Below are 13071 nucleotides of genomic sequence, written 5' to 3'. Positions count from 1 at the left end.
CCTAGGTTCATGAAAAATAATTTTCATGTCTTTAAAGAGTCCCTCCCCCTAAAGACATGGTGGTAGTTTCTGTCATTGCACCAACAATGACTCGGAATCCCTAAAACTTTAGGAAACCCAATTTTAGAAGTTTTAAGGTTCAAATATTCAAAATTTGAAACAAACCTCAACCTAAACTTCAACTTAGCCTTCCTTAACCAATCCATCCTTGTTTTCCACACGAAAACACCCTTTTTATATATACAAATGTATTTTCAGGGGTTTGGAATGGTTACCTAGACTAAAATAGGTTCAAAATGCTGAAAATAAGCTTTCCCAACCAAAATCAGCATCTTCAATCGATTGGAGTTGGGTTCCGATCGATTGAACCCTGCTGAATCGATCCACTGATCGATTCAGTCATCTTGGATCGATCAGCTGATCTATCCAGCGAACTTCTGTTCGCGAGAAATGCCTTCTTAATCGATCGGCTGATCGATTAAGGCACTCCAATCGATCCACTGATCGATTGGAGGCCTGAAATTGCTGAAATTCAATTTCAGCCAATTTCAGAAACCCTTAGAAAATTCTACAAAATTCCAAAAATCGTAAAAATTTGTGTAGACATTATTTAGGGTATAATTTATCATGGAAAAATAGTTTTCTATGAAAATACATCATATTTTCAAAGATTGACATAAACTTGAGAACTTGCAAAAACTTTAGTGTTTTATTCAAGTTTGTGTTTAACTATTCAATGGTGATTACTATCAAAAGATAGCCTTCACCAAGGTTTTCCAAAATCATTTTAAAAACATTTTCAAAACCAATATCCCACCATGTTCCTTGGGCTTAATGCACATGACTTGTACATTAGCTTTCCCAATGATGGGAAAACACATAACTATGTGTTTTGATGAACTTAAAACTCAAGGAAATGCACTAACTCAGCATGTTGAGTTTTGTTCGTCTTCCTAACATCTCACTTGTATCTATTGTGCATAAAACACATACAAGTCATCTTATAGGTCTTTGTGAGATGTTAATTTTGGTTTTGCTCTAACCTAGGGTTCATGCATATTTATCTAGGCATCTTGTGGATATTGACCATCCACCTAGGATGTCATTTGGTATGCCACTTGATGATAACTGCCATTTGTCCTTAATTTTAAGGAAATAACATAATGCATGATAATGTTATGGCATACATCAAAAAGAAATAATTTTCAGAAGAAAATTTCCTATAACTACATGATGTATGTATGTCATGACATGGTATTTTTGAGTTTTTCATAATAAGTCATGAATGCACAAATAAAACATGATGTCATTGCATATAATGGGCAACCACACATGGCAAGATTTTGCATAATTAAAATATACCTAGATTATCTATCTAAGTATCCTTAACCCTTAGCTAATCCTAAAGCATAAACCCTAAATTGCCCAATTTCCTTAGGAAAATGCCAAAACCCAACTTGACATTTCTTTAATCTCTTGAATTAATTATGCCAATTAAAAATTTAAAACATTCCTCAAATGTTGGCATATTTCATTTTCCCATAAGAGTAATCACTTTAAATTAAGGCTTAGATTTGCCTTAAATTCCTAAGACAATACCAAAGTCCCAATTTGGTATTTCTTAACACTTGATTTCTTGTGCCATTTAAAGTCATCTCAAATTTCTTCCTTTATAGCACATTTTACTCTTTCCAAGAGTAACAATAAATCCATTTCATTTTCAAAGGTTAACAAAAACCTTGAAAATGCTCCTTGAGTGTCAATTTCTTCAAAGTTGGGTTAACTACCCTTCTTCTCAGAGTTGACACTCTCTAACCCATCTATGGGATAGAGAAAATGCTCCTAGGAACCCAAAACCTATTGATGCTCCTTGGATGCTCTAGGTATTCATTAGGGATAACTTCCCTAGATACCTTCCTAGTGACCTTGTTTGGTTTCTTAGAAGTCTTGGTCACTTTTTCTAGGTTAACTCTAGGGATATCCTCCCTTGTGACCTTGTTTGTGACTTTCTTAGACTTCTTAGAAGCCTTAGTCACATTTATTGCAAAAATACTCTTAGGGATGACTTCCCTAGTATTCTTGACTTGACCACTAGACCTAGGGTTAGTTCCATAACTATATGGAACCCTATGGTACGAAATTTTATCCTTCTTAGCCTTAGGTTTGTATCCCAAACCTCTATGGCCATTGGATGACTTTGATACTCCTAGACCTAGATTTTTACCCTTAGACCCTTGTGTCTATTTGTGATTTTTCTAATGGTCTTCTCTAATCTATCAAGTCTTGACCTCAAGACTTGATTTTCCTTCCATAATCCCTCAACCATAGATTTTTCACTAAGATCATGATTTTTCTTCTTCTTAGGTACATACCTAGAATCCTTAGGGTTCTTACCTAAGTTTCTATCTACCTTTCTAACCCTAGATTGAGAGGTTTTGGCATGATAAGCTACATGATTTTCCTTAACTCTATCATGCTTCCTATTTTTATGGTAAATATCATTAAAATGATATAAATTTGACCTAGCATGCTTTTTACCATTTTGCAAGGAAATAGGCTCAATAAAAGATACATTCTTTTTTACCTTGGAGGCTCCCCCTTGAGTTGAGCTTCCTCCATGAGCCTTGACCACCTTCTTCCCATTAAGGCATTGACTTCAGTAATGCCCCTTTTGATTGCAAGAGAAGCACACAATGTGCTCCTTGCTCTTCTTTGTTCCGGGGATGGTCTCCTTGGGCTTCTCCTTGCCCTTTAATGCCACTTGGCCCTTCTTCTTGGCCAATTTGGGGCATTTACTCTTGTAGTGCCCATGTTCCCTACATTCAAAGCATATAATATGATTTTTATTATTAATTGAAATGTTTATACCTTTTTGTGTAGGGATGACACTTTCTCCTTTGGATCTGGAGGTAGAAGCTTCCTCTTGATCCGAAGATGATATTCCTTCATTTGACTTTGTTTGACTTGTGGAGGTGGAAGCTTCTTCATCCTCTTCTTCTCTTGACCCGGATGTGGAGGATTCTTCTTGCTCTTGTTCCGGTGTCAATGAAGATTGCTCCCCCTCAATCCTAGAGGTGGAGGCTTCATCATCTTGTACATGGAACAAGGAGTATGCTCCCTCCTTGTTCTCTTCATTGCACTCCCTTGAAGATGAAGTTTCTTCTTGGACTTCTTCTTCGGAGGTTGAGCTTCTCTCAACCTCGGAGTCCTCCTCTTGGTCTTGCTCCAAAGAGTCACCCTCTCTGGATTCTTCTTGCTCTTGTACAGTGGAGGGGATCTCTTCATGAAGCTTGGCCAATTTACTCCATAATTCCTTTGCATCTTCAAATTCTCCAATTTTGCAAAGGATGGTGTTTGGCAATAAATTTACCAAAAGCTTGGTTACTTTGTCATTGGCCTCGCACCTTTGGACTTGTTCTTGGCTCCATTTGCTCCTTTTGAGAACTTTGCCCTTTGAATTCCTTGGAGCCTTAAAACCTTCTATTAGAGCAAATCATTGCTCTATCTCCATCATCAAGAAATTTTCAATTCTTGATCTCCAAGAATCGAAGCTTGTGGATGTGTATGGTGGAGCCACCCTTGTATCAAATCCAAGTCCATCTTGGAATTGCATCTTGAAGTTGAGCTTTTGAATTTCTTTGACTTCGACAATTTTGCTTCAACTTCTTCACCCTCTAGCTCTTCTTGTTATGCTTGACCCTTCCGGCGATGATTCTGGTGAAGAGCGGCCTGGCTCTGATACCACTTGTTAGGACCAAAAGTAGCTAGAGGAGGGGGGGGGGAGTGAATAGCTCTTCGCGTGCTTGTTGCTCGGCGTTGCTTGTTTCTTCAAGGATGCGCAGCGGAAATACAAAGAAACAAATACAAACACGCTAACACTTGGATTTTACTTGGTATCCACCTCCAAGGGAGATGACTAATCCAAGGATCCACACAACGCACGCACCCTCCACTAATGAAACTCTCCTTTATGGTAACTACCAAGGGCGGAGAAGCCCTACAAGACTCAATACAAGAAGAAGAAAGGGTAGTAAAGAAATACAAGCTTACAAGCTTACAATGAGTGCACAAACCCTAACCCTAGTTTCTTCTTCTTGCTTTGATCCGCCTCTTGACTTGGAAGAGCCTCCAAGAACCTTCAAGAACTGGCGATCTCGAGCTTAAGAAGAGTTGTGGAGGAGCTGGTGAAGATCTGAAATGAATCTGTGAAGAGATATCGAAGGAAATGAACGCCTGCAGCTCAAATACGGCGCAACGGTCGGATCCCGATCGATTCGATTATTCCCAATCGATCGGGGAGGCTTTGGATCAATCCACGGATCGATCCAGAGCGCCCCTGTGCTATGGAAAAACGCCTGGATCGATCCATGGATCGATCCAGCGCTTATCGCGCGAAGCAGCAGAGTCTCAATTGATCCACTGATCGATTGGGACCTCTGGATCGATCCACTGATCGATCCAGAGGCTCTTTGTTCGCTGGGAAAGGCCTGGATCGATCCACTGATCGATCCAACTCTTGGTTTTTGCCCAAAACCAAGTCCTAAGCCTCTCAAACCAACATCCGGTCAACCTTGACCTATTGGTACATCATGCCTAGCATCTGGTCACTCCTTTGACCTGCTAGGACTTCCCACCAAGTGTCCGGTCAATCCCTTTGACCCACTTGGACTTTTCACTTTGTGCCAAGTATCCGGTCACTCCCTTGACCTACTTGGACTTTTCTCTTCATGCCAAGTATCCGGTCACTCCCTTGACCTACTTGGACTTCCCTTCCTCGTGCCAAGTATCCGGTCAATTCCTTTGACCTACTTGGACTCTCACCAAATGTCTGGTCAACCTTGACCCATCTGGATTTCTCTTGCCTGGCTTCACTCACCAGGACTTTCCAATTGCCTAGCTTCACTCACTAGGTCTTTCACCTGGCTTCACTCACCAGGATTTTTCTCCTGCCTAGCTTCACTCACTAGGACTTCCCAATTGCCTAGCTTCACTCACTAGGTCTTTCACCTGGCTTCACTCACCAGGACTTTCCCAATTGCCTAGCTTCACTCACTAGGTCTTTCACCTGGCTTCACTCACCAGGATTTTCTTCCTGCCTAGCTTCACTCACTAGGACTTCCCAATTGCCTAGCTTCACTCACTAGGTCTTTCACCTGGCTTCACTCACCAGGACTTTCCCAATTGCCTAGCTTCACTCACTAGGTCTTTCACCTGGCTTCACTCACCAGGATTTTCTTCCTGCCTAACATCCCAGTTAGGACTTCCCAGTCAAGTATCCGGTCATCCTTGACCTACTTGACTCTTCTTCAATCAACCTTGCATTGTCAAACATCGAAACCCAAACCAAGACTCAAGCTTGGTCAACCAGGTCAACCTTGACCTGAGGGATGTTGCACCAACAAGCTAGACCTAGGTTCTCTCCTCAATTTCGCTAATTCCCTCTTCCCCTCCCGATTCCTCATCTTCTCCTTCCCTAATCTCTTACCATCGCCTCTCTTCATCACCGCCAACCATAGAGCTCCGACGCCGACAGCTGCGAGTCCTGATCGTCGTAGCCAACTACTGACTCTGAGATGTCGGTGCCCTGTGTTACAGCCGCCCACCCTTCGATCGATTGAGTCAAGCCCTAGCTCGGTCCATCGTGGCCTTACTGTGACCGTCATTGCTCTCATGTGGTATGAACTAACTTGACGATCATTGCTCCCTTACAGTATGAGCTAGTTTGATGGTCATTGCTCCCATGTGGTATGAGCTAGTTTGATGACCATTGCTCCCTAGTAGTTGGCTTGCCCACAGTGATCTGTGGTAGAGTGATAGCCCGTAGCTAGATAGCTACCTCTTGTATGCCCACAATAATCTGTGATAGAGTGATCTCACGCAAATAGGGACCTCGACATTTCGGACTGCTCACATTGATCTGTAGTAGAGTGATCTCGCGTAGTCTCTAACTAGATAGCTAGATGTCTTGGTTTTATTATGCTAACTTTGTCTTGCAGGTTATTACTTGTTTTAGACTAACATGAACTTGTAGGGCAAAAAGAGCACAAGTTGCCTTGGTGAACAGTGCCCCAGACGCCTTCCAAGCGAAGGAAGGTGCCTTTAGTACTGTTTATGGAAGGTGTCTTCGGCTGAATAACATAGAAGACTTTAGTGATGATAAGAAGTTAAAGTTGCGGGATAAATTTGGGGGTTGAAGGCACCTTCAGTGCTATAAAAGGCCCCTTCAACACTCAATTAAAGAGGCATTCGACCAAGGCTTTCACAACACTTATACTACAAGCTTCTACGTGTTCGTTTGACGTTTCGACTGCTCCAGCTTCGTGCTAATGCTCTGCTATGATGCTACTGTGTCCAACTACTGCTAAGGAGCCATCCAACACCAAGCCTGATATGATTATCTTCGAAGGTGTTGAGTAACAAACGTTTATTATTATACTTAATTTCTACATAAAGGAAAGCGTAGTATGTTACACTTGTCCTGACTTTTTGATTGTACTCGTTTCCCTCTTCCAGTGGTTCTAGAAGAGAATATTAGCGGATTACCTATCGATAGGTCCGCGGGGCCTGGGTCTTAGAGTAGGAGTTGCCAAAGGCTCTGAACTAAATAAAACCATAGCCGAGTTCGAGTTTTTTTGTTTTGCTTTCGTGCTTAGTTTTTTTCCACTGCATACTTATTTCAACATCGAAAAAGATAAAATTTTTAAAACCACGTAATTCACCCCTCTCTCATGTGCGTCTCGATCCAACAACTAACGTCAATAGAAGAAGCATCATTCCCTGTAATAATTAGATCGTCAACATATACAAAGAAATAGATAACAATACCATCCCGAAAATAAACAAATAAGGAGGTGGTTGGAACCCTGTGGTAGTTTTGATGTGATCAACCAGGTTAAGTTAGGTCATGTTATGTTTGATCCTTGTGTTTAAGTGTGCAGGAGCTTAGGAACACAAGAAGTCGAGCAGAAGACGCAGCTAGCGAGAAGGATGTTACGGGAAGGGAGCCAACAGGCTCGGTGCATCCGAGGGACGAGGTGTTGCGGAAGAGTACACCGGTGGACGAGAAGAATGTGCACGATGTTTCGAGGGATGAGAAGCCGGAGTGGAAGTCTGCTCGAGGAGAAGACATGGAAATGAGTTCGGGTGAGTCCTATCCCAGATGACCGTGATCACCCAGGCGATCGGAGCAACAGAAGAGCAAAAAGAAGGTTGGAAATACTGTTGGAGGCGCCTTACGCCGATCAGCACAGCGAACATTCATACTTAGAAAACCTTTTCTTGCGCTTCTTAGGGTGAGCGCATTCCGGAATTACGTCAACCATATTTCTGGGAGACCATGCAAATCCCTGCTCATGATGGTTAAGTGCACCTCCATGCTTCTTTAATTGTCATCATTAAATGTCATCCCATGGCCAGGGCCACGTGTCCCGCCTACGACCGACGCACGCCTGACGTGACAGGCGGAAATCCGCTGACGATGTGACCTTTGGTGCTTTGAATTCAACAACTCGATTTTTGCCTGGGTTTCCATGACCTAGATTGGATGACTCCGGTCGGTCGACTATGAGGTTTATAAACCCATGCTTGTCGCCGTCTTCCTTTGCGCATTTCCATCTTCGAGTTCTCTGGCGACACTCTGTCTTTGCTCCTACGCAATTTCCTTCCTCCGTTGCTCTCTGGCGATATTCTGTCTTTGCTCCTATGCGATTTTCTTCCTCCGTTACTCTCCAGCGACCTCCCAGTAAGCTTTTCTCCCTTCCAATCGCATCTTTTTGTTGCCTCTCTTGCTTTTTGCAATGGCAAGTTCTTCACAGCTCCTCGTCGCCGTCCCTGAGCCTTGGTATACCTCTACAGAGTCCAGGTTTGACGCCGGCGACGCTGAGAGTCTGACAGCTGCCTTTGAGTTTCCTTCTAATTACCAAGTTCTTCTTTCTTCTCCTTCTGATCGGCCAAATGCTCCTCCGCCCGACTATCTTTGTTTCTTTAGGGATTAGTTTACTGTCGGCCTGTGATTTCCCATTCACCCCTTCTTTTTTACCGTATGTAGATATTTTCGCATCTCTCTTCATTAACTAGTGTCGAACTCCTTTTAGCTGCTGTGCGGAGTGGTGATTCTATTCTGCCTGCACAACATTCCTCTCACTCCCTAGCTTTTTCATCCAAAATTATCTTAGCCAGGGACCTTTCTCTTCCAAGCCCAGGTGGGCTTAATTTTCTTTGATAAAATGCTGACCTCCAACAAGCATTGGAGGGAGTACTTCTTTTTTATGTGTTTTCCCGAGCGACCAGACTTTCCGACCAACTGGCAACTCGAAGTGGCGAGTCAGCCTCCACTAGAACAGTACAAGAGTTGATCGGACTATCTCAATGCAGCTTCAATGTTGGTCGGTCAGAAATATGACATCCACAAGTTGCTGCTGGAGGGTGTCCTCTACGTTTTCGGCTTGAGTCCGATCCATACCAAGCTTACGTCCAGCCTAGGTATGCAACTTCTTCACTCCTTCCTTTGATTTTAACTGATTTCTCTTCCTCTTTTGCAGTTGGAGTCATGCTTCATGCGCGTCTGGCCTGCAAGGCTAAGCTTGCAGATGCCGTAATCAATGTGGCGTCCATGGATGAGTTGGACAGCCATGATCTGCAGCGGGTTGGCTCTCAAGAAGACCCGTAGGGAGAGAGTGAGGGGGCTCCAGCCTTAGCGAGAGGAGGGATAGCCAACCGAATGCCTAGCGGTGGAGCAGTTGGCGGATCACAACCTCCCCCTGAACGACTCTCGGTTATTCGGGTTGAGAGGGCGTCAGACTCGGTCTCCTCTGGGGAACCTTTGATACAGTGCAAGAGGCACTGGGCGGAAACATCATCGCGATCCACTTCCTCGGTGGTGCGGACCCCCACTTGAGTTAGTCCCCGTCATTCTGCCGCGTGGGTTGGAACCTTGACCCCAGCTCTAGCATAGGTGACTCTTCCCCCTACATCGTTTGATCGGACTCCATCCCTGTCCAGTCTGCCACAGGGAACAATTTGCGCACTGCTAATTGCCTTCATGCTGCCACCATCGAAGGTTCAAAAATCTAGCATCCGTACGACGTCCGATAGGGCGACCTCGACCCAATCATCCTCAAGCGGCCAGCGCCACATAACGACGATTCTCCATCTTTTGACTGAGGAATGGAGCGAGTCGGCTGGCATTGAATCCCGAGCTCTCGAGCACCAAATAATCATTCAGGGGCCGCTGGCACGGATATGGGCTAACGCTCGGGCCCACGCAACAATCATGCTCCCAGGGGCGCTCGCGGATAGCCACACCCAGATATCCACTGGGATAAGTGTTGTATTCTTCTTAATTTATCTCTGATCGGCGCTTATATTCTCCTTTTTACTCACAGTACTAAGTAAAGAGTCCGACCATGTGCCAAAGGCTTGCTTTTTTGGAGCAGGAGGTGAAGCAACTGAAGACGTCGAGCGGCCAATCATCTATTTCTCAGGAGCGGTTGGAGCAGATGAACACTGAGATGGCTCAGCTAAGAGCCGATCTGGCTAAGAGCGCTAAGCTGCTAGAGGCGGAGAAAGGAAAAAATGCCGAGTAGGCCACCCAAATAGCTCGGCTTAATAAACAAACCAACACTTTTGAAGTAAAAATCCATTCAGCTATCACCAAGAAACTCCGGGCTATCGACAATCTGGAGATCAAGAATAAAAAGGCCCGAGCTCTCACCCAAAAACTCAAAGAAGTTGAAGATTTTCTGGTTGCTGAACGGGAGAGCCGGTCAACCACAGAAGCTGCCCTTCAAAGCCAACTTTCTGCAAAAAATGATGAATTGGCTGCCACGAAGGATGAGCTGGAGGCATCCGGGGCGACTCTGAAAACTTATCAAGATGCCGAGGCTAATCGGTTCGAGGCTATGAAGAAAAACTACCTCCACTCGGATGCCTTCAACGACCAAATTTCTGACCTAGCGTTCTGCCTCTTTAACTTGGCCATTGACGGGACGATCGACTAGCTCAGAGAGGGAGGCTATTTGTTGGCTGCTTTGACCAACAACGTCATTAGCTGGGACAAACTCATCGAGTCATTGTCTGACGACGTGCTTGATTATCTGGAGTGATTTTGTACTCACCCTTGTTTGTTGTAATCCTTCTAAGTCTTAATGAATGATCACGTTCGGCGATCTTTTCTTATGCGTTCGTTCCCTTGCCTCCATTCAGCATCTTTCTATTTGACTCGCATTTTAGTTGCTCGTGTTGCCACTTAAAACCTGTACTATGAAGACTTGTCCTTTTAAGCAGTGCATATTCGCCCAGCGCTAGAGTATCACACTTTTAAAACTCATGTGACCATCAATGCTTGGTGGGGATCACACTTCGCCGTTGTATCCTAGAAAACAGACGACCCGAGAAAGCCTCAAAGCACAGCTGGAAGTGGGATGAATCTGTTTCAAGGAAACTGCGTTCATCGCAGGCCTCGGTTCGCTTAGTGCACTCACATGACCGCTCTCTCAATGCGCTCGCCTGGCCAATTTCTATGCTTCTCTTGCCCGGTTGTTCAATTCGCCCAGTCTTGCCCTGCTAGCCTTAAGCTCGCTCGACCTCCAGCTCACTCGGTCGTTCAGCTCGCCCTGTCAGCCTCGCGCCCGGCTAGCCTTAAGCTCGACTTCGACCCGATTGGTCGCACATTCACCCTGTCGCCAGCTAGTTCGATTGCCCTACTGCTCTGCCTCACCGGCCACTTGACTGCTTCGCTCGCGTGACCGTACGCTCACTCAGTCGCCCGGGTTGCCCGCTTGCCCTCTTTGCCTGGCTGGTCTCCAGCTCGCTCAGCTGTCTACTTGCTCGGCTAACTCGTCCGGCCGGCCTCTCGCCCGACCAATCGCTCGGCTAACTCGCCCGCTGGCCTCTCACCCGACCAATCGCTCAGTTCACTCGCCCGATCGGACTCTTGCCAGACGCTCGCTCAGCTCGCTCGACCATTGTGAAGCCTGCATTCGGCACTTGGCAGACACTAGTCCCTGTTGGCAGTCTGAGATTATTAGCTCAGGTCATTTCAACAAATAAGTTGAATTTAAGTTTATATATTTAAATTTGGCTAAATTCCCAAAATCTCCGATAGATTGTTTTGTCTAACATTTATACTAGCGCTTAAATTGATGTAACACGTGGGGGTGGCGCGTGGAGTACCAGACTACGTGAAGCAGTATAATTATAAGTTTATACTCAGTGGCGGATCCAGGAATTCAAGTATGGAGGGGCGATCAGGATAAACAAGGGGCGGTATCCTCCATCTCCACCGGTAAAACCCCATAATACTAGGGGTTCCACCGCCGACAAGGGGGGGGGGGTGACCGCCGATGACCCCCCCCGGATCCGCCCCTGATTATACTAGTACGGGGTATAGATGACGTGATTATCCGATATGATTGAAATACAGCTATGTGACATTTTTCCTATCGTGACACAATGTCCAATTAATGAGGAAAGAGATATTATTTCCCCTTTAGTAGTATTATCAAGGAGTCCGCTCCATGGCAAAGATATGCTTACTCCTTACTCATACGTGCATATATATATATACATACTCTTCATTAATCATCTACTGTTCATTTTCTCATTTCCCCCTCTCCTCAAAAACTGACTTGAGTGTCGGAGTTGACGAGTCAGGACATTATCAACCTCCATTCTAACCCTCTTTTTCTCCCTTTCTTTTTTGTGATCGAACCTCAAAGACTCTCTTGGTGACTGACCCCTTCTCTTCGGTGTACGGTGACTTTGTCAACACAAATGATAGTTCACCAGTTCCTCCGTTGACGGTCCCAAACAGGATGAACAATTTTACCCTATATTGCAATCATCGCATATTTACCAAAAGATCGCACACAATATGATTTAAACTAGATTTGTTTATTAGTATAGTGACCATAGTGGTTGAACGGTGAATTTCGTCCATCCTAAAGGGATTCATGACTCATGAGTAGCGTCAAACTCATGGCGATCCATGGCTCCATGTTCTGTGATTGATTGATATTGTAACTTCATGATTGTTTTATTATGTGCAATTTGATTGTATTATTGTTGTGATAGTCCAAACAGATCGACTCTAGGTTTTTTAGAGTTTGTGTATTTTGAAGTGTTGTGATATCGAGTTATGTTTATCGGCAATCCAAGTCATGCACACTGTAAGTAGGGCAACTTATAGCATTTGTAAATTGAGCAAAAGGGTGTAATAATTTGAAGACCATGTAGCCATTGATTATAAACATTAAGCATACAATCAAAACACTATAGTAGTGTTTGAGATGTAGTATTGGTGCAATTGTACTTTTGCATCATCAAACTTTTTTTCCCCCATTTTTTTATTAAAATTATTTAATTAATATGGTACAATAATACTTATATTTTTTAAAAAAGAAATATAAGTAGGCAAAATGTAGCTTTACCTAAAATAACATTAATTAATATTTAAAGATAACAATAAGAAGCATGTAAGGCTCTCATCTAGAAACCATGCATCCACCTGTACCCATGCAAGTGGGCTTGCAACATATCTAATGCCAGATTTCCTGCACTTCCATGCACCAACTCCCTGGATTCTCTCTAAATCTATCTAATTATTAATTCCCCTCTTACATTTCTTCCCATGTTCTTGCCCCTCTCTCTCTCTCTCTCTCTCTCTCTCTCTCTCTCTCATCTCTATCTATTTCTTCTGCTCGCGTTCTCTACCGGCACATAGGCGTGCCCCCTGGGTTAATTCATATCTACATGGATATTTATTTCAATGGAGTTTTAATCCATAGTATAAAATATTTTATTAGATGTCTCATATTTTTAATATAAATACTCATTATTTTAAAATAAAAATATTTTTATAATTTATTTATTTATAGTAATAATATCACCTTTTACTCTAATATAAACGTATACACATAACATCCATGATCTAACACATTTGGTACCTGGTGTTGCTGTAATAAGTTCGTGGGGATTGATTCCCATCATATGGGCAATGTCTTACTAGTCACTTGACCCATGCAAGGGTCGCTATGTTGGATTTACATCCTTTTTTAGATCGTATGGGGTAGT

The sequence above is a fragment of the Zingiber officinale genome, chromosome 1A (assembly GCF_018446385.1).
Source record: "Zingiber officinale cultivar Zhangliang chromosome 1A, Zo_v1.1, whole genome shotgun sequence".
In the NCBI taxonomy this organism is placed as follows: domain Eukaryota; kingdom Viridiplantae; phylum Streptophyta; class Magnoliopsida; order Zingiberales; family Zingiberaceae; genus Zingiber; species Zingiber officinale.
The sequence above is the reverse complement of the archived record's forward strand: the minus strand, read 5'-3'. Positions refer to the sequence as shown.